Genomic DNA, 25,527 nt, shown 5'->3' with positions numbered 1-25,527 from the left:
TTACTCTTTTCCATAGATGCTGCCTGACCTGCTGAGTTGCTCCAGCATTTTGTGTGTGTTGCTTTGGATTTCCAGCATCTTCAGACTTCCTCATGTTTGTGATGTAGTATCCAGTTAAGTCTGAACAGTAACAATGTAAATTGGTTATAATATTTCTGGGCTTTTTAAAAAGTAGCAATATAAGTTTGGAGAGGAATTGAGAGTATTGGGCCAAATGGTATGGATTTTTTATTTTTAAAAGAGAACATCAAATTGAAAAAGGATTAAATGTTTTCTGGATACTTAATATGATTTTCATTTTTCAGATGATTTGCTTTCGAACACAACTACTGAGCACACATAATTAAGTTGCACAAATGAGAAAATCTGCAGATGTTGGAAATCCAAAACAACACAGACAAAATGCTGGAGGAACTCAGCAGGCCGGGTAGCCTCTACGGAAAATAGTAAACAGTTGACATTTCAGGCTGAAACCCTTCATCAGGACCTGAGGAAGGGTCTCAGCCCGAAATGTTGACTGTTTACTCTTTGCATAGACGCTGCCTGGCCTGCTGAGTTCCTCCAGCATTTTGTCTGCGTTAATTAAGTTGCAGTCAGGTCATGGACTTACTGGCAATTTTGAGACTATATTACCTCCCATTTTCTTTTTTATTGTTCCTCTTTCTCTGTACACAGCTTAATTGCCTCTGAATGAAAGAATTGTTAATTTTTCATAGCTGTCCCATTGTTTCCCTGAGTTCCCTGAGCACACGTAGTGATATTTTGTTACTAACCATTCTTTTGTTTAATAAAGTGCCTAATGAAAGTTACTATTTCTCTGGTTGCCACAGCACAGCAAGAAGTTAGATCAATGTGACCAGTGTGGCAAACAGCTGAAATCCACGAGAAGCTGCGTGGTCATGTGGCCTACCATGGAGAGCCAGGCCTCATCAATGCAATCTGTGTGACAAGGCGTACAAAGTAAAAAGTAAGTACGGACACCTGGCTGCTCACTTATCTTTCAGGTGAATCTGTAGTGGTGTTTTTACAATTATATTTCACCGCATAGTGCATCATTGCAGTGAAAGTCATCTATTGACTTCAATTTTTGCTTCCTGAAATGAGTGACTTGGTAAGTTATTTCACAGGTTAGTTAAGGTTAACCACATCGATTAGCCTGAAGTCCTAATAAAGGCCAGAGTACATATGGACATTAAAATAAGATAGATTTTTACTTGAATTTAATTTCTCCAGCTGCTGAGATTTGAGTTTGAGTTAGTCGATGTATAGTTCAGACTTCAGGATAAGGGTCCTGTAATAATTACTTGCTTCCACTTGAGTTCTTGAGCGTGCTGAGGTCACTGATGAGATCTACAGACTCGGCCACAAGGCGCAAGGTGGTGCTTCACATGAGATGTAGGTGATAGTTTAAACTGCTGTGGGTTCCTTCTGCTCATATCAGAGAAAATTGAAGTACTTAAGTGTCTTTCCAAATTCATCACTCTCCTGTTCCCCCAGTCATAGAGTCATAGCTGGTACCTGGAGAATGGTGTGCGGGGTTATAGAGTCATAGAATTCTACAGCACAGAAACAGGCCCTTTGGCCCATCTAGTCAGTGCCAAACTATTAATGTGCCTAGAACCATCAACCCAGACCATTGTCCCCATACCCCTCCCATCCATGTACCTATCTAAATTTCTTTTACATTAGGAAATCGAACCCACATTCAAAACTTCCACCTACAGCTCATTCCACACTCTTACCACCCTCTGAGTGAAGAAATTCCCCCTCACATTCTTCTTAAACATTTCACCTTTCACCCTTAATCCGTGATTTCTAGTACTAGTCTCACCCAGCCTCAGTTGAAAATGCCTATCTAAGCCCCTCATAATTTTTATTCTTCTATGCTCTAGGGAATAAGGTTCTAACCTACACAACTTTTCCCCATAACTCAGCTCCTCAAGTCCTGGCAACATCCTTGTAAATTTTCTGTGAATTCTTTCAATCTTATTGACATCTTTCCTGTAGGTAGGTGACCAAAACTGGACATATACTCAAAATTAGGCCTCATAAATGTCTTATACAGCTTTAACATAACATCCCATCCCCTGTACTCAATACTTTTATTTATGAAGGCCAATGTTCCAAAAGCTTTCTTTACAACTATGTTTCATTACAACCTGTGCTACCACTTTCAGTGAATTATGGATCTGTAGTCCCAGATCCTTCTTTTCTACTGCGCTCCTGAGTGCCTTACTGCTCAACGCTTAAGTCCTATCCTAGTTTGTCCTTCCAGAATGCAACTGCTTACACTTGGCAGCATTAAGTTCCATCTGCCTTTTTTCAGCACATTTTTCCAGCTGGTCCAGATCCTGCTGCAAGCTTGATAGTCTTCCTCACTGATCTTGGTGTCACCTGTAAATTTGCTGATTCAGTTTATCACATTATCATTCAAATCGTTGATACGGATGACAAACACCAACAGACCCAGCACCCATCCCTGTAGCCACACCACTGGTCACAGGCCTCCAGTCAGAGAAGCAACTCTACTAGCACTCTTTTACTATTATACCTCATCTTGAATGCCAAGCGACAGAACCTTCTTGGAAAAACCTCCATTGGGGGGACTCTGTCAATGGCCTTGATAAAGTCCATGTAGATAACATCCACTGCCTTTCCTTCGTCAAGTTTCCTGGTAATTTCCTCAAAGTTCTATTAGAATTATCATGCACAAAGCCATGTTAAGAATTTCTAATCAGCCCCTGATTATCCAAGTACTTGTATATCTGGTCCCTTAGAGGAGTTTGAACAGTTTTGGGACAGAAGTTCCCCTGAATTAATGTTGACATTGCACTTTTTTCAGGGAGAGTTTGAAAATACTTTCTAGTGTTCTCTCCATTCTGGAGATCTCTGCCATATAACACATGTTTGAATAGAGGAATGAGAATTTGGCACATGAATATGTCCCACTTGGTGCACCTGATTCAATGTATTCTCTGCCTTGTTGGCCTAAGAGAGACCATTCATTTGCTTGGCAGTCTGGAGGATTTCTTGGAGACAGCTGTAGAGTAACCTCTTCAGTGCTTTGAGCTGCGGGCTACACATACAGCAAATGTCTGTGTCTCCAAGAAATCCGTACAGAAGGGTTGCTAGATCCAGATGCTTCTATTTTGATCTCGCCTTTCTTTAACAGCAGTGCCATCTTCAAATCTTCTAGACGGCTCAAAACCCGGAGAATGTAAAAAAGATCATTATGGATTCATAGTTATACAGCATAGAAACAGGCCCTTGCAGCCCAGTTTATTCAAGATGATCAAGGTGCTAGCTACATTAAGTCCATCTGCCTACATTTGACCAACATCCCTTTAAATCTTCCCTGACTTCCGGTTGACAGCCACATGGAGTAGTCGCAGAGAACAGGCGCTCCATCCTACTTTTTATTTCCACACTCCTTCTTCCCCCTTTTCTCATACCAAACTGTTGGACTTTTTGCTCTTCCCCCTGCCTGTGACTACGCTCGCTTCACAATGACCTCAAAGAGTACTAAATCTGGGGAAAAAGACGATTCAGCAGCTGGCTTGACTGTAGAGGCTATCTCCACACTACTAGACCAACACCGTGAGGCGTTAGTGGCCGAATTTAAATCTTTTTTCAGTCTGCTGGAAACAAAGCTCAACCAAATCCAATGCAAAGTGGAGGACCACAGCCAACGCCTACCCTCTCTCGAGCTCGCTACGGACGATCTGAGCCAGCACGTCAGTGAGCTGGAAAACATCTGCTCCAGCTTACGTGAAAACAATATCAAGCTAATGGCCAAAGTTACTGACCTGGAGGGCCGGAGCAGACGGCAGAACCTATGCATCCTGGGCCTGCCCAACTCTATTGAAGGCGGGCGTCCTACTGAATTTTTTCCCAGTCTGCTTTGTGAGATTTTCGGGAAGGAGACACTCCCATCCCTGCTGGAGATTGATAGAGCCCAGCGTTCACTAGCAGCTAAATCAGCCCCAGGACAGAGACCATGCCCGGTCATTCTTCGCCTGCACCGCTTCCAGATTAAAGATCTCCTGGTTAGAGAGGCCCGGCGGAGAGGGAAGCTAGAACACCACCAGCAGATTCGGGTTGTGGAGGACTACTCTCCCGAAGTTTTGAGCCTGCGACCTGAGTACAGAGAAGTGATGATGGAGCTATACAACCGAGGACTCAGGTCTTCCCTACTATACCCTGCACGGCTCTGTATCACACTTCCCAGCGGTGACAAGAAGTGGCTACGTTCGGTAGACGAAGCACGGAAATGCATCAACAGCCTCCCCACTACACCAGATTCTTCATAAAATACTTTTCTCCCATACCCTCTGCCAGGTAACATCAGCAGTGCTTGGACAGTTAGGTCTGGTCTGGCTTGGCTGGGTTAGGTACTGACTACCACGATCGGTGGAACAATATTCACTCAGACTGCTCTCTTGAGAGAGTATTTCCTTTTACCTTCAATTCAGTGAACTCTACAACCTTTCGTGGGAAGAGCACTGGGTAAAGTCTGTTTATTTTTTATTTTCTTCAAATATTAGTTTATATTTCTATTTTATGGTTAATTTTTCAGACCCATGCTTAATAAACCTTGGGGGATTTGTTTTGTCTCTCACTAAGCACAATGCCAGTTTAGGAGTGTTGAATGCTTACTGTTTCCTTTAAATATCAATAATGGAGCTGAAGATGACACTCTGAGTGACACGAAGTTGTACTATTGGATGATTATTGTTCTTAAGAGCTTGTTGCTATGTTCTTTGGCAGCTGTCTTGTTGTGGGTTGGGGGCGGGGTGGGGGGGGGGAAACTCCAATGCCAGTACTGTTTTAAGAACCCTTAGAAGTCCTTGTTATACAGGATTTATTTCTGCCCTGTTTCTTTTACACTTTTACCTCAGAGCTGATACCTGAAATCTTGACACCACTTATGCCTATTAACCTATATCTCTTTTAAAGGAGAATGGTTAGTCTATTAAATTTTGTAAGCTGGAACGTCAAGGGGCTGAATCACCCTGTTAAAAGAAGGAAGGTGTTCTCACACCTTAAGCAGTTTAATACAGCAATTGCATTTCTACAAGAAACATATATTCGCAGTTCGGATTATTCCAGTCTTATGTTACGATGGGTGGAATAACATTTCCACTCCACTTTTCAGGCTAAAGCTAGGGGAGTCTCAATTCTCATAAATCAAAATGTTCCCTTTGAGCTCCACAATACAATATCAGATACAAACAGCTGTTTTGTCATTGTCTCGGGGAAATTATATTGTTGGCTAACATATATGTTCCTAACTTGGATGATGTGGACTTCTTCGAACATTTTTTTTTCTGCACTGCCTGATCTGAGTTCATAGTCTCTCATACTAGGTGGAGACTTCAACTGTTGGTTAGATCCAATGCTGTATCGATCGTCTCCTATTCCTAGAGTACTAAGCAAATCTGTCTCATTAGTTCAGTCCTTCCGCTCCAACTATGGCATCTCTGATGTATGTGGCTTTCTCCACCCAAATAAGAGAGAATATTCTTTCTTCTCACACATCCATCACACCTTTTCCAGAATTGACTGCTTTCTAATTGATAACCAGCTGATTCCATCTGTCCGTTCCTGTGTTTATCAGAGTATAGTGATATCAGACCACGCTCTGGTTGTCCTGTCTATAATTCTTCCTGGCCTTCCTCAAATAAATAAGCATTGGTGTTTTAATTCGACCTTACTGTTAGATAATGATTTTGTAAAATTTATGGAGGACCAGGTAATCTTTTTCCTTAATACCAATACTTCACCTGAAACCTCAAGCCTGGTTGGGTTTGGGACGCTTTGAAAGCGTACCTCAGGGATCAAATAATTTCCTACACTGCGAACATGAAAAGAAAGACCCATAAAGAGCAACTAGATCTGGCCAATCAAATTAAAGAAATAGACCAACAATATGCCCAAATTAAAAATCCAGAGCTGTACAAAAAACAAGTGGAACTTCAAACTAAATTTGATTTCCACTCACCCAACTGAATGCCTACTTTTGAAGAGCAAGAGCCAGTTCTATATCCATGGTGACAAATCTGATAAATTTTAACCAACCAATTAAGTGGCCTCAAAGCCAAGTAACACATTACAAAAATTCGAATTGGAAATGAAAGCATCACCTTGAATCATTCTGAAATCAACAACACATTCAAGAATTTTTACTCCTGACTTTACACTTCTGAATCCCCAAATGATAACATTTCGGTCGAGAATTTTTTAAACAGCTTAAATATCCCTACACTTTCTCCTGATCTCAAAATGAGACTACATTGAGCCAATATCCTTAGAGGAAATATCCTCAGCCATCTCGTTACAGCAGACTGGTAAATCTCCAGGACCCGATGGGTTCCCTGTAGAATTCTTTAAATCATTTTCATCACTGCTCTTACCTCAATTAACCTTGGTTCTATCTGATTCATTTAAACAAGGTAAACTGCCAGCATCATTTAATGAGGCATGCATCATTCTTTTAGCGAAGAGAGGCAAAGATCCAACAGAGTGCTCCTCATACAGGGCAATCTCTCTGTTAAATGTCGATGTCAAAATCTTAGCTAATGTTTTTGCCTGTAGACTGGAGAACATCCTACCCTCAATTATTTCTGAAGACCAAACCAGTTTTGTCAAAAACCGCCTCCCCATTTTTAACATACACCATCTATTAAATATTTTATATTCACCTTCGGTTGGGATCCCTGAATGTGTCTTCTCCTTAGATGCAGAGAAAGCGTTCAACCGTGTGGAATAGAATTACCTCTTTGCTGTTTTAGAAAAATTTGATTTCGGACCAAGATTTATCACATGGATTAAACTGTTATATTCACGTCTCACCGCTTCTGTTTTGACCAACTCTCAGCAACCCCAAACTTTCAACCTCAAATGTGGAACCCACCAAGGGTGCCCTTTAAGCCATCTACTTTTCAATCTGACCACAGAGCTACTGGAGATTGTGCTCCGCAGTTGTGCGGATCTGACGGGGATTTGGAGGGAGGGAGTTGAGCACAGTCTCCCTTTATGCTGACAATCTTTTACTTTTTATATCAAACCCAATCACCTCCTTACCCCCCATATTCTCACTCCTTAACAAATTTAGCCAGTTTTCAGGATACAAACTTAATTTACACAAGAGAGAACTTTTCCCAATAAATGGAGAAGCACAGGCGTCAGAGTTCCATAACCTCCCTTTTAAGGTAGTGAATAACCAATTTACTTTCCTTAGCGTCACAGTAACAAGGAAACATAAGCATCTTTTTGGAGAAAATTTCATTAATTTGTTAAATCATACAAAACAAAGCCAAGCACAGTGGTCACCTCTGTCCATGTCCCTGATGGGCTGAGTTAATGTTGTCAAAATGAACATCCTTCCTAAATTCTTATACCTTTTTCAATCCATACCAACTTTCATTCCTGAAGCCTTCTTTGACTCGCTAGACTCAGTCATATCATCCTATTTATGGAAAGGCAAGCGTCCCCGACTGAATAAAGTCCATCTTCAAAAATCTAAAAGTGTTGGAGGCTTGGCTTTGCCCAATTTCCACTTACATTACTGGGCAGCTAACATACACTGTCTCATCTTTTGGTCTCATTTTTACAACCATTCTGACTGCCCAATATGGGTGGCAATGGAGCTGAACTCTATTAAGAATTTCTCCACCTCCACACTTCTTGGATCTGCACCCCCTTTTCTTATGCCTAAACCAATTGTTAATCCTGTTATCAGGCACACCCAATTTCCTCAGTGGACTGGGCTCATAGTCCCAGGGTTTCAGCCATTGAGCTTCGACTTCTGGATTTAAGGGCATTGGGCTTTGATCTTCAGTCTTGTTGATGGTGAGATCCCAAACTCCAGGCATTGAACTCCTCACTCGCTGAGTTGGAGTTAGTGGACTTAGGGGGTCATCGGCTCTTGTGTTCCTTGCTCGTATGGATATCTGGGACCCACCAACTTGAAGACACTAGCTAACCCAGTGCCCCACTATCCCTCATCCTCATTGGTCCTTGCCCATTGCACTTGCCAGCCCGATATTCACAGATGCCCTTCATCACACGTCCATGTTGCTGGCCTTCAAACGCAGTGAAGGCTAGACTCTGGATGTTATTCATCACATGCCCATATTTTAAAATAGTTATGGTAAAACAGCGGTCCCCAACCACCGGGCCGCGAGGAAACGATATGATTTGGCGATAGGAGTCAGCTGCACCTTTCCTCATGTCCTGTCACGCCCACTGTTGAGCCACTGCGCATGCGAGATTATTACCCGCGCGCCATCCATGTCATCGCGGGAAGGAGATCAACTCCTCGAGCTGGCAAATGACGACGGGCTGAAAAGTATGTTTGACATAACATCTCTGCCGGCATTCTGGATCAAAGTCAAGGCTAAAAATCCTGAGATAGCCACGAAAGCACTGAAAACGTTGCTTCCATTTCCAACATATCTCTGCAATGAATGCGACGAAAACTAAATTGCGGAATAGACTGGACACAAGGAACCCCCTTCGAGTATCACTGTCTCCCATCACCCCTCAATGGGACCGTCTTGTTGCAGGGAAACAAGCCCAGAGCTCCCACCGATTCAGCGATATTGGTGCATTGCAATGATTTTATATGTTCATACGGGGAAAATATGCGCTGCGTGTTTAATATCCAAATGTTACTTAAAATGTTATGATGCTGTTGACTTATATAACCATATAACAATTACAGCACGGAAACAGGCGATCTCTGCCCTTCTAGTCCGTGCCGAACGCTACTCTCACCTCGTCCCACCGACCTGCACTCAGCCCATAACCCTCCATTCCTTTCCTGTCCATATAGCTGTCCAATTTTTCATTAAATGATACCGAACCTGCCTCTGCCACTTCCACTGGAAGTTCGTTCAACACTTACTTCAAGCTCTCCTGATAATTGACTTATCACTATATTCATGCGAGGAAAATATGCGCTGTGCGTTTAATATTAAATTCGTTAGATAAACCCTTTTAGAAAGGAAATTGAGTGTATTAGCCACTTATCACCGATATTCCGGTCGTGATTAACCCCCCCCCCGTACAGAATCGCCAAAAACGGTTTGTAGAAAAAATCCTTACACGCATGCGCAAGTCATGCATGCGCGCTAGTGCCCGCGCAAGGCTTCATGGTCATTGTAGTCTTTCTCGGGGTAAACCCAGCGTATTTGTCCGTTGGCAACCCTACCCCTACCACCACCACCCCTGGTCGGCCGGTCCGCAAGAATATTGTCAATATGAAACCGGTCCGCAGTGCGAAAAAGGTTGGGGACCCCTGTGGTAAAAGATAGAATAGGTCCACAGGTTAAAGTTCTGAACTGGAGCAGGGCCAACTTTGAGCATCAGACAGGATGACCCTAAACCCAGATAAACAATTGGCAAGTGTGAGGCTTTGAAAAGGGTCATATCAAAAGTCCAGGGGCAGCATATTCCTGTTAGGATGAAGGGTAGACATATACATATTTAATTCAGTGTTCCCTGGCTGATGAGAGATATTCAAGTTCTGGTCAGGAAAAGAGAAGAAAATGTACATCGCTTTTAGGCAGCTGGATACAAATGAATTCCACACCGAATATTAGAAGTTTAAGAGTGGGATTAAGAGGATTATCTGAAGAGCGAAAAGAGGATGCGAAATGGGTTTGGCAGGCAGAGTTGAAGGTAATCCTGAGAGGTTGTTTAGTTATACATATTAACAGTAAAAGGGCGAATTGGGAGAGACTAGGTCCTCTTAAGACCATCAAAGTTGCCTATGTGTAGAGTCACAAGAGGTTGCCAAGATTTTTAATGTGTATTTTTCCTGTGTTTACTAAGGAGAATATCATAAATGCCAAAGAAGTAAGGCTAGTAAATAGTGAGGTCTTAAAACATACGCATATCATGAGGAAGAGGTGCTTGCATCCTAGAAGTGCATCAAGGTGGGCAAATCCCCAGACCCGACTAAGTGCACCCCTAAACCTTAGGGGAAGTCAGGGAAGAAATCACAGTGGGGCTTGTAGAGTTACTTGCTTTGTTGTTAGTCACTGGTGAGATTCCAGAAGATTGCATGGTGGCTAATGCTGTTCCATTGTTCAAGAAGAGTAGCAAGGACAAGTCGGGCAACTATAGGCCAATGAGTCTGACTTCAGTTGTAGGGAAGTTACTGGAGGGAATTCTGAAGGACAAGATCAGTCACAGCTTGATCAGGAATAGTCAACTTGACTCTGCATTGGAAGTAATCTCTGATGAATTTTTTGGAGCGTTTTGAAGATGTGACTAAGGGTATAGTTGAAAGTAAGGCTGTGGATGTTGACTTCTAGACTTCAAGTCAGGCTTTTGATAAAGATCTGCATGGCAAGCTGATCTGGAAGGTTAGGCCATGTGGCATTCAGGGGGAGCTAGCGAGGTGGATTCAAATGTGGCTGAATAATTGGAAACAGAGGATGACAGTTAGAGGTGGATTCTCTGACTGGAGGCCTGTGACTAGTGAGGTGCCTCAGGGATCAGTGTTGGGACCTTCGGGATTTATTATGTAAATGATCTGTATGTGAGTGTATATGCTATGATTAGCAGATTTGCTTATTGATAGTGAAGTGGATTACAATGAATTGGAAAGAGATCTTGATCAGTTAAGGAGTGGATAAGTGTGAGGTGATGCATTGGACATTCAAACCGGGGTAGGACCTACACAGTGAAGGCAGGTCATTGACGAGTGTTGTCAAACAGCGGGACTTGGGAGTACAAGTGCACAATTTTCTGAAAGTAGCAGCACAAGTTCGCAGAGTGGTGAAGTAGGCATTCAGCATGCTGCTCGTCATCACTCAGGGCATTGAGTTTGTAAGTAGGGAGATTATGTTGCACTTACATAATTCATTGGTGAGATTGCACTTGGAGTATTGTGTAAAGTTTTGGCCCTCCTGTTATAGGAAAGACATTGTCATGCTGGAGAGATCATGAGGATGCTGTCTGGACTGGAGGGCCTGAGTTATAGGGAGAGGTTGGCTATGCAGGATCTTTATTCCTTGAAGTATAGGAGAATGAGGGGTAACTTTATAGCAATTTATAAAATCATGAGGGGTATGAATAAGGTCATAGTTTTTTCCCCAGGGTTGGGAGTCCAAAATTAGAGGGTACAGATGCAAGATCAGAGGGGAGAGATTAAAAACAGACTTGAGAGGTAGCTTATTTATGCAGAGGTTAGTGAGTGCCTGGAATGATCTGCCAAAGGAAATGGTTGAGGCATGTACAACTGCAACGTTTGAGAGGCTTATGGATAGGTGCATGGAGGGAAGGGGTTTGGAGGGTTATAGGCTCAATGCAGGGAACTGGGACTAGTGGGGAGGATGCTGAAGTTGGCATGAGCTAAAGGGCCTGTTAATGTGCTATATTACTCTTTAACTCTATGCTACTATGATAACTTTTCCGTTCTTTGTTTACAGTTCCAGTGTAAATTCTGTCTGCAAGCGTTCTATTACTTGTTTGAGCAGAAGAGGCATATGTGGACCCATACAGGGGAGTTAACCTTATCAGTGCCGGGTAATTATTATAAACAGTTAGATTTGCAATGGTGATCTTGCCTACAACAACACTGGAAATTTTTTTTTAAAGTGTTGCTCCCTCAGAATTTTTTTTTGTGGTTATGATAGACTGCTTAAAGCTGAAGACAAATATAATTTCAAATCACTTGTATCACGTAGGAATTTAGAGAAACAAGAAATGAACTTTTATAGAATATAATGCATTTAATTGCATAACAGTGCTGACACTTTGCAATAGTTCAACTGAGCTAAAAATGCTTTGTTGATGATTTTTGTTCGTATCAGTGTCTGAGGTTTCTCACTTGCGTTCAACAATAATCAGCCAACATTGATGGATTCCAGTTGCCCTGATATTGTTTCTCCATGACTGCAACGTCCCGGTGAAACCTTTCACTATGCTCATCACTGACAGCACCAAGATTGCAGAGGAGAAGTCTAAATGAGAATGCAACAAATGTGGGGAGCCCAGACTTTGTCTTGGTCGCCAATCATACACCCAAAGCAGATCTCATAGATTTTCTTAATAAGAGGAGTAATGCTCTGTCTTTGAAATTCAAGCGTATACTCACCACAAATATAACAGAATGTACCGAGGCTGTTGCAATGTTGGCGAGACATTTTGCTATCAGAAATACTTGTGAAAATACTTTATTATAATGAGTACACATAATATGCTACGTGTGTAGAGCATGTGCATCAATGTGATAGCAAACCAATATATATGTAAGCACAATGCACAGAACAGTGTGTGTGCGCGTGATGCTTTTATAGCCTTTCTAAAACCTGTTCTACCATGCAGCATCCGCCCTGCCTAAGCATGACTAGGCATGCCTGGACAAGATAGAAAACTTTTCAGCTTACATTGTGGGCAACATTTTAATTGACTGGAATCATGAATTGAAATTAGGTGATTATAAAAAAAATTGGTGCATGATAGGGAAATTTCATGGTGATTTTCATGATCATCAGCCCAAAATCCAGAAGATACACCCAAAAATATTCAGGAAGCAAAATATTCGTTTTCCAGTGCAAATAGAGTTTGAGTGAGATAAAATGTGTATTACTCGTGGTTGCATTCCTTCTCCAGTATGTATTTTTCCTTTCTTTTTCAAGATGATGTACAGTGGTTTATATTTTGGTGATTTTTTTTGGTTTGAACTGAACTGGTGCACAAATTATACGTATTCGTAGATTTAATAATAGTTCTGAGGTTCAGCTGCAGTACCAAACTGGGCCAGCATATGTCTTCTGTGATCCAATACACGTCTTCCAATACAAAGGATTTCCTTGTTTGAGAGGGACTAACCTGAGCTGGAGTTATTCTAATATGTTGAAATAACGTGATACAACTTTATGAAATATATGAGTACTTTGTCATATACTTTTCAGCTTGAGTAATGTAATAAAAGAAAGAATGCTTCTGTTAAAGTCTTGTGATATTTTTGACACGCTTGATTTTTGACAGGACATGAAGTTTTGCACTGAGAACAAAGAACAGGACAGTATCTGAACTCAGCCAATCAAACAGCATCTGTGGAGCCAAAAAGTATATGCTGATGCATCAGGTTGAAACCCTGCATCGGGATAGAGAGCGAAGAGAAAAAATTGCCAATATTCACGGTATAAGGGAGGGCTGGGACAGAGGTTGGTAGGTGGAACCAGATGGGCAGGGAATGATGGAACCACATGGGGATAGGGAAAGGAGATGAAAATATTTGTATCATTGGGAGGTAAGCTACCCAAACAGAATATGAGAAGTTGGTTCCGTCAGTGTAGAGGAGGCACCTGCTGAGCACCTGAGTAGACTAGGTTGGAAGAGGTGAACCTCTGCCTCAATTGGAAGGGCTATGTTTGTGGTGATGGAGAAAATAAACAGACAGATGTTATAGTAATGGCTGCAGAGGAAGGTCCAATCACGGGAGGGTTGGGTGGGGGTGATAAGCAGACCAGAGAGTCCCAAAGAGAGTGGTCCTAGTGGAGAGTTGTCCTGATGGGAGGGTAAGATGTGAATGCTGGTGGGGTCCCTCTGGAGCTGGCACCATTTGCTTTTCCCACTTCAGTCCTGATGGAGGGTCTTGATCTGAAATGTCAACATAAGCCTTTGACTTTCCAAATGTTGCTTGACCTGCTGAGTTCTTACAACATATATTTTTGTTTGAGATTCCAGCATCTAAAGACTTGCTGGTTTCACCTAGCACAGAGAGACATCTATCTGAAAGAAAAATGGGTTGTTGTTAGTCAAGGAGCAGGAGGTTATCAAAGTTAGTAGGTAAGGAATTCTCTGACCATTTTGAAACCAGTTTCCCAGAAGGAGGTGATCTTTTCCCATCTCATATTATTTGAAAACTGTTGTTTGTTGGAGTTTGCTTTTTTTTGCCACAAGGAGTTAAGATGGCATTTTTCTGACTAGTTCAGCCATTCCCCTTTTTAAAAATTTACTTCTTCATATTCTTGATGATTGGCAAATTATGGAGCTTAAAACTGCAGATTAGGCAAGGTTAAGATTTGAGGGTTGATGGGCTTTTCTCTCATGTCTTTTCATAAATTAATAACAAATCTTCAGTTGCTTTGTTAAATGTGGCATTGGTGCTCAGTCACCTGTACTTTGGCAGGAAAGGTTGACATTCACAAAACTTTCATTGTTAAGGTTAGAGGTTAGCACAATGCTTTACAGTACCAGTGACATGGGTTCAATTTCTGCCGCTGTCTGTAAGGAGTTTGTACATTCTCCCAGTGACCTCATGGGTTTCCTCCCACGGTCCAACAACGTATCGGTTGGTAGTCAATTGGTCATTGTAAATTGCCCTCTTGCGGTGTGACTCAAAGGGCCTACTCTATGCTGTATCTTAATAAATAAATAATTGATTCGTAATTTCTTACAAATTTAATTATAGGAAAGGGAGATTTTAATAAAGGTTACCAATTCTGTAGTGATAAGAAGTGAAATACTAATTAAATGACTAATTTTTTTATCTAGTCTTGTATTTTCACTGCAGTAATCTTAATTTCATTTCCTATCATCCCCTACCTGTACTGCTTGCGTATTTTTAGCTTAGCTACAGTGTTCCTACATTAACTCCAAGTATTCTATTTTTACAGTAGGTAAGTGGAAAACATTGCTACCATCCCAGTAACCCGAAGAAGCATATAAGAACAGTAAATGAAGAGGAGATCAGAGTGCAGATTGACAAGGAGCATGCTTCTCCTAAGCTTCTGAAAGGCTTTCTACCTCAAGAAATAGAGAGTAGTCAGCTGAATATGGGAAGAATGGAATTCGGGAATGGCAGTTTTTTGAATATAACTGAATTTAGTGCTCAGTTCTGTGGTTCAACGCCTTCTACAAAATCCTCTTTTACAACTGCTGTAGAAATCTATGACAGTACTTGGCATGTCACAATCACTCTGCACTGCTCCTGTTGATTCCAGTGCTGCCATCCCATCTACGCACACGAGCTTGCCCACTACCTTACAACATCGCAAAGTGGCAAGTCCACTCCCATCTTTCAAGTCCCTCCTGACCATTCCCCATGTGGATTTGCTGCAGGATTCCTTTAATCAGAAAACAACCTGAGAATAGAAGCTCCTGTAACTTTACATATTGACCCATAATCTGTGGAGAACGCATTGCACAACGTGAAATTACACAGCAGCTATAGACTAGCTGGTCAAGTGTATTTTCCTTACATTAATGCAATGGCCGATTAGGAAAAGGGGAGGTGCAACGAGACCTGGGTGTCATTATACACCAGTCATTGAAAGTGGGCATGCAGGTACAGCAGGCGGTGAAAAAGGCGAATGGTATGCTGGCATTTATAGCGAGAGGATTCGAGTACAGGAGCAGGGAGGTACTACTGCACTTGTACAAGGCCTTGGTGAGACCACACCTGGAGTATTGTGTGCAGTTTTGGTCCCCTAATCTGAGGAAAGACATCTTTGCCATAGAGGGAGTACAAAGAAGGTTCACCAGATTGATTCCTGGGATGGCAGGACTTTCATATGAAGAAAGACTGGATGAACTGGGCTTGTACTCGTTGGAATTTAGAAGGTTGAGGGGGGATCTGATTGAAATGTATAAGATCCTAAAGAGATTGGACAGGCTAGATGCAGGAAGATTGTTCCCGATGTTGGGGAAGTCCAGAACGAGGGGTCACAGTTTGAGGATAGAGGGGAAGCCTTTTAGGACCGAGATTAGGAAAAACTTCTTCACACAGAGAGTGGTGAATCTGTGGAATTCTCTGCCACAGCAAACTGTTGAGGCCAGTTCATTGGCTATGTTTAAGAGGGAGTTAGATATGGCCCTTGTGGCTACAGGGGTCAGGGGGTATGGAGGGAAGGCTGGGGCGGGGTTCTGAGTTGGATGATCAGCCATGATCATAATAAATGGCGGTGCAGGCTCAAAGGGCCGAATGGCCTACTCCTGCACCTATTTTCTATGTTTCTATGTGTTCTGCTCACATACTGATGGCATTCTGTCAGAACAATTAGTCTGATGTTGCCTTCAAATGCACCTGATATATCAAATTTTTCTACTTCAAATATTTTCTTGTAACAGTTTGCAATTTTCCTTGCATCTTTTACAGTATGAATTTTTCATGCTGGTTGATATAGAAATTAATTCAAAAAGGTGCCCAAAAGGCAAACTTAGTGATCAACTTGACAATGACTGTCTTTCGTGTGCCTCAACTACATCATCCCCATCTCATTTCTATCCCACCCATCTCAATACCTCCAGTTTAAGAAATGTTGGTAAAGTTTATCTTGATGTGATTCAATGGACATTGGTATTTTTGAATATATTGTTCCACATGTTGAGGGATATTTCTCTGGAATCCTCTTTCTTCCCTTCTTTATTCGAGATGTATATAGTGCATTATTTTCCCCCTTATTTTTATCAGCCACTCTAATAATCAAGCATAATTGATCTTGGACGTTTGCAGACATGGTGTATATTATACAAACCAAAACACTGAAGATACTAAACTACTGAATCTGTTTCATCCTTCTGCAACTCCTACCCCTCTCCATCATGAGTTAGATTTTAAAAATGCCTCTTCACAAGGTGCAATTACTGCATGTATTTCATTTCAGGGTTGCTGTTTCTTAGTCCTCTTTCCCCACAGCCCTAAAGAAAGAATGTGCAGGATTGCTACATGCAAGATAGCTTGCTATTTTTTAAAAGATTTTGTTTTAAGTATACTTTTTTTAAATCCTCACATAGGAAATGCAACTTTTTAGTACATTTTATCTCTAATTGTTTTCGCGGAAAACATGGTAAATATATTAAGTCATTAGAATAAATTACTGTAACCTTTTTATTGGATAAATTTGGTAGTAGGATGGCTGTTATTAATTAATAACAGAGGAATATAGGACAAAGGATTACTTCGTATGGTCAGTTGAACCTGCTCTGTCTCTCAATAAGATCATGGCTGATGTAATCTGACCCTTGAGATGCATCTTCATGCCTGTTTCCACCTATAGCTTCTTGCTGTTTACTTGGATTTTTTTCCATCACATTTGCAATTTTCCAATTTTCTGGGACCTTTCCTGAACCTAGGGCTCACAACTTATGCATTCACTTTTTCTGCTTTTAAGACCCTTGGATTCATCCCAATAGGTCAAGGGGACTTGTCAACATTAGAGTGTTTTGATTCCTCTCTCCCTTTCCCCTCACACAACACATTGAACCATGAAATGGATGGGCTATAGCAGGAGAAGACCATGAACAGTCACTCAGTGGCTACTTTATTAGGTACAGGAGTGAACCTAATAAAGCCGCCAAAGGAGTGGAACCCAGTGTGGTCTTCTGCACACCACTGTTGTGACATGTGGTTAGAATTACTTTTGCCTTCCTGTCAGCTTGAACCAATCTCGTTATTCTCCTCTGAGCTCTCTCATGAACAAGGTGTTCTCATCCACAGAACTGCCACTCACTAATGGTTTTTTGTTTTTCGCTCCATTCTCTGTAAACTCTGGGGACTGTTGTGTGTGAAAATCTCAGATCAGCAGTTTCTGAGATACTCAAAGTGCTCTGTCTGGCACTAACATTCATTCCACAGATCACTTTTCTTCCTCATTCTGCTATTCGTTTTGAATAAAAACAGAACCTCTGGACCATGCCTGTATTTCTATATATGCATTGAATTGCTGATTAGATATTTGCATTAATGAATAACTTTCTTGCATAGGTGGACAGAAGTACCTAATAAAGTGGCCGAGTGTACACTAGTCCTCTTGAAATGAATGCTAACATTGCATTTGCCTTCTTTACCACAAACTCAGTCTGCAAGGTAACCTTTAGGGAATTCCGCACAAGAACTCCCAAGCCCCTTTGTACTTCTGATTTTCTTCTCCATTTAGAAAATAGTCTACGCTTTTTGAGATGGTAAGATGCTGACTGGTCAGAAGCAGGGGCCACTCTGGGTCTAATCAAAGATGCTTTGTTCACTCTGTATGTCATTTTTATGATTGCAAGTCACTGCTGGATACTAAGACGATCAAGCATTACAGGACTCTCCCAACAGCGAGTTGCTGGATAGTGATGGAGCTGTATTTTTTGAGTACTGTTGTCGTGTTGTCACCTGAACTTGTGTACTGTTGTGCCAAGAATACGTGCAGTGCAGGTGATTGTTAAGGACATTTTTATTGTGATCGCAGATTCTATTTAACATTAGTAACATACAATACTGCAAGTCTGGTTCACTGTTTCATTGGAAAGACTGATGGTGGGGGAGCTGGGTTGCCTCGGTCATGGTGAGGACGAGTCCTAGGCCGAGGTCACAGGATTGCCCGTGGCAGTTGCACAGGGGAGGAGACGCGGAGGTGGTGCTGCCCTCCAGTGTCTGCTCGGTGGAAGAACAAACTGGACCAGGACAACGTACATCAATCTAGTCATGCCACATAGGGACTTGGGTTTTCCTTCTTGTGACTTTTTCTCTGAAATTGTAACCGTATGTGCTATGTGCAGTAGGCTGTGTGCCGTTGGTAATATGTTTTGCACCTTGGCCCTGGAGGAACACTGTTTCATTTGGCCAAATTCATGTGTGGTTGAATGAAAATTTGAACTTTATTCCTTCTACCAAAGAGCATAACTATACACTTCCCTACACCATATTCCATCTGCCGCTTCTTTGCCCATTATCCGAATCTGTGCAAGTCCTTTTGCAGGCTCCATGCTGCTTCAACACTACCTGCCCCTTCACCTATCTTCATATTGTCCACAAACTTGGCCACAAACCCATCAATTTCATCATCCAAGTTATTAACATATAACATGAAAAAAGTGGTCCCAACACTGACCCCTGCAGAATACTAGTCACCAGCAGAAAAATCAGAAAAGGCTGCTTTTATTCCCCTCCAGTTCAACACATGGATGAACAACACAGGGTACCACTGTCTACATGCCCTCCTTGCCCTGCACCAGCTGCTGTTGTCCCAATCTTCATCTCCCCCAGCCCCCACTTTCCACCAACTCCCCAGTCATCATGGATTCACCTTCATTACTGAGTAGATAAGAAGGGGTCTGGGGAGACTCAGACATTGCAAAGCGTTTGGACCGAATGTTATGAACCCCAAGGTCCTGAAGGAGTGTGTTGAGCAGCTGTGTGGAGTTCTTCAGCGCATTTTCAATCTGAGTCTCAGCCTGGAAAGGGTTCTGACTGTGTGGAAAACATGCATGGTCCCAGTATCCAAGAAGGGCCAACTGAAAGTCTTGAATGACTACCGTCCAGTGGCCCTGACCTCACACATCATGAATACCCTAGAGAGGCTGGTCTTGGTTCACCTCTGGCCCCTGGTCTGATCAGTCCTTGATCCCCTGCAGTTTGCCTACCAGGAGCACATTGGAGTCAACGATGCTGTCATCTACCTGCTGAACAGAGCCTCTCCTATTTGGATAAGCAGGGGTGCACTGTGCAAGTCTTGTTTTTTGACCTCTCACGTGCCTTCAACAACATACAGCCCTCATCGCTGGGGGAAAAGCTCCATTCAATGCAGATTGGCACTTCCATTGTATCCTGGATAATAGACTACCTGACTGGCAACCACAGTTTGTGTGGCTTCAGAGCTGTGTGTCAGACATGGCTATAAGCAGTACTGGGGCACCACAGAGGACTGTATTGGCTCCCTTCCTGTTTACCCTGTAACCTTTTGACTTTAGATACAACAGAGTCATGTCGTCTGCAGAAATTCTATGATGACTCTGCAATAGTTGGGTGTATAAAGGGAAGATGGGAGGATGAATATAGGGTGCTGGTGGTGGACTTTAGGAAGACTAAGACTGCACTGTTCCCTGTTACTGTTGATGATGAGGATGTGGAGTATACAGCCATCTCCTTCATATGCTCTACCAGTCTGTTGTCGCCAGTACAATCTTCTATGCGATGGTGTGCTGGGGCAATGGCATCAACATGAGTGATGCCACCAGGCTAATAAACTGATTAGAAAGGCTGGCTCTGTTAAAAGGAGTCAAACTGGACACACTGGAGGCTGTGGTAGGCCAAAAATACCCTGTGGTAATTCTGGACAATGTTTCTCACCCTCTGCACATAACCTTGGCTGAACACAAGAGCACTTTTAGTACTAGACTATGACAACTGTGTTACTCCAAGGAGTGCTATATAAGGTTATTCTTAGCCTCGGCCATTAGGCTCTATAATGGGTCAATCTATAGCCAGGGAAGTAATGCACCTCCTGTTAGACTGTTTGAGGTAATATTTTTTATTCTTTCTTATTTCTCTTCTAATACTTGTATATCTATGCACTTAAAATGCTACTGTGACACTGTAATTTCCTTTGGGATCAATAAAGTATCTATCTATCTATCACTCTTTGCTTCCTACCAGTCAAACAAACTTCTATCCATGCTAGTATGTTTCCTGTAATACAATGGGCTCTTGTTTAGCAGCCTTATATGTGGCACCTTGTCAAAGGCCTTCTGAAAATCCAAGTGAACATCCACTGTCTCTCCTCTGTCTACCCTGCCTCTAATTTCCTCAAAGAATTCCAATGGAGTTGTCAGGCAAGATTTATCCTCAAAGGAAATCATGCTGACTTTGATCTATTTCATCACTTGCTTCCAAGTATCCTGAAACTATGTCCTAATAGACTCCAATATCATCTTAGCCTGAAATCAGGCTAACTCACCTGTGGCCAGTGACCCAGTGGCCACACATTTTAATTCCACGTCCCATTCCCATTCTGATATGTCTATCCACGGCCTCCTCTACTGTAAAGATGCAGCCACACTCAGGTTGGAGGAACACCTTATATTTCGTCTGTGTAGCCTCCAACCTGATGGCATGAACATTGACTTCTCAAACTTCCGCTAATGCCCCACTTCCCCCTTGTACCCCATCCCATTATTTATTTATATACACACATTCTTTTTCTCTCTCTCCTTTTTCTCCCTCTGTCCCTCTCACTATACCCCTTGCCTATCCTCTGGGCTTCCCCCTCCCCCTTTTCTTTCTCCCTAGGTCTCCTGTCCCATGATCCTCTCATATCCCTTTTGCCAATCAACTGTCCAGCTCTTGGCTCCATCCCTCCCCCTCCTGTCTTCACCTATCATTTTGTATCTCCCACTCCCCCTCCCACTTCCAACTCTCTTACTAGTTCTTCTTTCAGTTAGTCCTGACGAAAGGTCTTGGCCCAAAACGTCGACTGTACCTCTTCCTAGCGATGCTGCCTGGCCTGCTGCGTTCACCAGCAACTTTGATGTGAAATTCCAGCATCTGCAGATTTCCTTGCGTTTGCATTTTAACTCACCTGTAACTTCCTTTCTTCTGTCTCCCACTTATCTTAAAGAGAAAAGTGTCTTCCACAACCATTCCAGAATATAATGATTCTTGAAAGATCACTACTAATGCCTCCACAACCTCTTTAGCTAACTTTCAGAAACCTGCAGTGTAGTCCATCTGACTTATCTACTTTCAGCTTTCTAAGCACCTCCCTAGTAATAACAACTACACTCACTTCTCTCCTTTGATATTCTCAAATTTTTGGCATACTCCTTGTGTCTTCTACAGTGAAGACTGAAGCACAATACTTATTAAGTTTGCCTGCCATTTCTTTGTCCTCCATTACTACATGTCCAGTGTCATTCTCTAGCATTCTGATATCTACTCTCGCCTCTCTTTTACCCTTTATATATCTAGAAAACAATACTACTTTTGGTATCCTTTTTTATTACTGGTTAGCTTCCCTTCATATTTAATCTTTCTCTCCTTGTTGCTTTATTAGTTGCTTTCTGGTGGTTTTTTTTAAAAAACCTCTAACTTCTAACAACTCCTTTAAATTAACACAATTTTTGCTATATTATATGCCCTTTTCTTTTGCTTTTATGCTCGCTTTCACTTCCCATGTCAGGCACAGCTGTCTCATCCTCCCTTTAGAATATTTCTTCTTCTTTGGGATGTACCTATCCTGCACCTTCTGGATTGATCCCAGAAATTAGCTGTCATCCCTGCTAGTGTGCCCTTCCAATTAACTTTGTCCAGCTCCTCTCTCATACTTCTGTAATTCTCATTACTCCATTGCAATATTGATACATCTGATTTCAGTTTCTCCCTCTCAAACTGCAGGGTGAATTCTATCATATTATGAACACCTCCTCATAAGGGTTCCTTTACATTAAACTCCCTAATTAAAACTGGTTCATTGCACAACACCCAATCCAGAATTTCTTTTTCCCTAGTGGGCTCAACCACATGTTGCTCTAAAAAGCCATCTCAGACATTCTACAAAATTCCTTCTCTTGGGATCCAGCACCAATCTAATTTTCCCAAGCTACCTGTGTGTTGAAATCCCCAAAGACTATTGTAACATTGCCTTTATACATGCCTTTTCTATCTCTTATTATAATTTGTATCCCACATTCTGGCTACTGTTTGGAGGACTGCAGATAACTCTCATTAGGGTAATTTTACCCTTGTAGTTTCTTAACTCTACCCACAAGGATTCTACATCTTCCTACTCTATGTCACTTCTTTCTAAGGATTTGATTTCATCTTTACCAACAGAGCCACCCTTTGCCTAGCTGCTTGTTCTTTTAATACAATGTGTATCCTTGGATGTTAACCTCTCAACTATGATCTTATAGCCACGACTCAGTGATGCCCATAACTTCATACCTCCAAATCTCTTAACTGTACTACAAGATCATTTACCTTATCACATATACTGTGTGCATTCAACTTAGCAGCTTCAGTCCTATATTCATTACCCTTTTCCATTTTGTCTCAATGTTACACTTCAACTCATCCCATTGACTGCAGTCTTGCCCTACCATCTGCCTAACCTTCCTCACAGTCTCACTGCACACTGTATCTACTTGTATACCTACTGCCCCTTCCTCAGCCCTTTCACGATGGTGCCCACCCCCTTGCCAAATTAGTTCGGCCCACTGGCCAGCAGTTCCCTGGCTTATTCTTGCAACCCTTTTTAAATAAAGGCACAATCTTAGCTATACTCCAGCCTTCCAGCACCCCATACGTTGGCAACTGATAAAAATAACTACCAGACCCCAGCAACTTCTTCCCTACCCTCCCAAGGATATACTTGGTCAGGTTATGTCCTGACTGATTTCCCAATTGGAGGTCCACCTTTATGCACTTTAAGACTACTATCATCTCCCCTTTTGTAACATGGCTATGATTCAAGGCATCACTATTCCCTACCTTCCATGATCTTATCTTTCTTAAATAACAAGAAATGTTAATTTAAGCCCTTGGCCATCTCTTGTGGCTCCACACATAGACGCTTAAGGGGCTGTATTCTCCCCCTAGTTACTCTATTGTTCTTAATATACTTATAGAATCTATAAGAAATCTTTTACCTTGCCTTCCAAACCTATCCCATGTCCTCTTTTTTTCCCCTTCTGATTTCTCTCTTAGATCCATTATACTTCTGATTGGATTTGCTTGATCCCAGCTGCCCAAACTTCAATATCCCATGTCAACCAAAGTTCCCTAATTCTGCCATCTTTACCCTTCACTCTAAAAGGGGTATACTTGGTTTGAACTCTTCTTACATCACTCCAAAAAGCCTCCCAATTGCCAAATATCTTTATACCTGCAAACAGCTTCTCCCAATCAACCTTTGCAAGTTCCAGCCTATTGATATGAAAATTAGCCATGCCCCAATTTAGGATTTTGACTTGCAGTCCTGTTTTAAAACTGATAGAATTATGGTCACGGGTCTCAAAGTGCTCCTCCACTGACACTTCAGTCACTTGCCCTGCCTCATTTCCCATTTAGAGGTCCAGTATGGCCCCTCTCTAGTAAGGCCATTTACAGATTGATAGAAAAAAAATTCTTGGATGCACTTCTGCACCATCCATACTCAGCACTACGGCAGCTTCAGTCAGTGAAGCTAAAATCACTTACTATGACAGCCCTGTTATTCTTACAGCTTTCTATGACTTCCTTTATTTCTTGCTGACCATTGTGGGGTGTCTGTATAGTACAATCCCATCAAAGTGATCACTCCCTTACTTTTGAGATCCTCACTGCACAGTCTACCCAGAATATCCTTGCTCAAGTTCTGCCTTAAGTGCAGAACACAACTACATCTTAGAGTTAAAAAAGAAGTTTTAGAGTGACTCCTGGTTGGGGGATTTGCACGTGTAGGATTCTATCAGAAGGGATTATTGTAGTTCTTCAAGTATAAGTCCAATCAGTGGGATGTTTTTCCCAAATAAAGGGGTGGAGTTCCTGACTTTTCTCAAGCAATTTTAGCAATGCATCTTCTGTGCAATTTATATACACAATTGTAAATCCAGATGCAAGTAATAATGGCACTTTTCGAGCATTTGTGTGAACTAATTTATTGAGCTTTGTGTATCATTTGTCCAATGGTCCTCAAAAAGTCACTTGAAAGATATTCTACAGTTACACTTCTCATTAATATAAGCCACTGCTCATTTTTGTTGTACCTGGAAGGTGAGTTGGTAAAAACATCTTCAAGTGTAAGTCTTTATCAATGATAAAGTCTGGCCATATTTAAAAGCTTGAAAAACAATTGCTGGATTTTTTCATCAGTTCAGGCAGCATTCTGTATGGCAGAAACAGAACTAATATTTCAGATCAATGATCCTTCACCAGAACTGGAGAAGTGGGAAACAAATCGATATAAAAGTTGCGGTGCGGGACGAGTGGAATAAACAAAGGGCACGTCCAACAGAATGGAGACTAAGGGTTGACAGATGACACGGTGGATATTGGATGTCAATTATCTGGGTAGATGAATCAGAATCAGGCTTATTAAGACTGGCATATGAAGTTAGCTGTTAATATAAAATCTGTTGTTTTTCGTCAGCAGTACTTTGCAAGACATAAAAGCCACAAAAATAGTGTAAAAGAGGTATAATAGTTTTCACAGACTGTTCAGAAATCTAATGGCAGAGGGGAAAAAGCTGTTCCTAAAATGTGTGTGGGTCTTTAGGCTCCCGTACCTCCTCAGAGATTATAGTAATGAGAAGAGATGTGACAAATAGTTAGCGTCCTTATTAGTAGATGCCATCTTCTCAAGGAACTGCCTCTTGAAGATGTCCTTGACGGTGGGAAGGGCATGTGATGGATGCTGTGCATTAGAGGCTGTGATGTAACCAGTCAGAATGCTCTCCACTGTATATCTGTAGAAATCTGCTAGTTTTCGGCGATATACCAAATCCACTCAAATGAGGAAGAGCCGTTGGATTTTACTAGTTTTTTTTTCGTTTTCACTGACCATTTCCTTAGTCATAGGACTTCCCAACCACACGAGTAACAACGCCAGCCCTTTCACAAATCCAGATGCAGCTGTGATTCACCTGCACTTGTTCCCCCTGCGTATTGCACTTGGTGCTCACGGTACAGCCTCCACTTCATCGAGAGGAGGGCGCCGTCGGGGGAGGGGGGAATGTGCAACCTCCGCGGCCGTCGTCCCTGGTGTGCTGGAAGGAGCCAAGGAGTTCCCTTTCAGCTGCGACCTCCTGTTCTCCTGTGCCGCC

Source organism: Mobula hypostoma, chromosome 16 (assembly GCF_963921235.1).
Source record: "Mobula hypostoma chromosome 16, sMobHyp1.1, whole genome shotgun sequence".
Classification (NCBI taxonomy): domain Eukaryota; kingdom Metazoa; phylum Chordata; class Chondrichthyes; order Myliobatiformes; family Myliobatidae; genus Mobula; species Mobula hypostoma.
Note: the sequence above shows the minus strand (reverse complement) of the source record.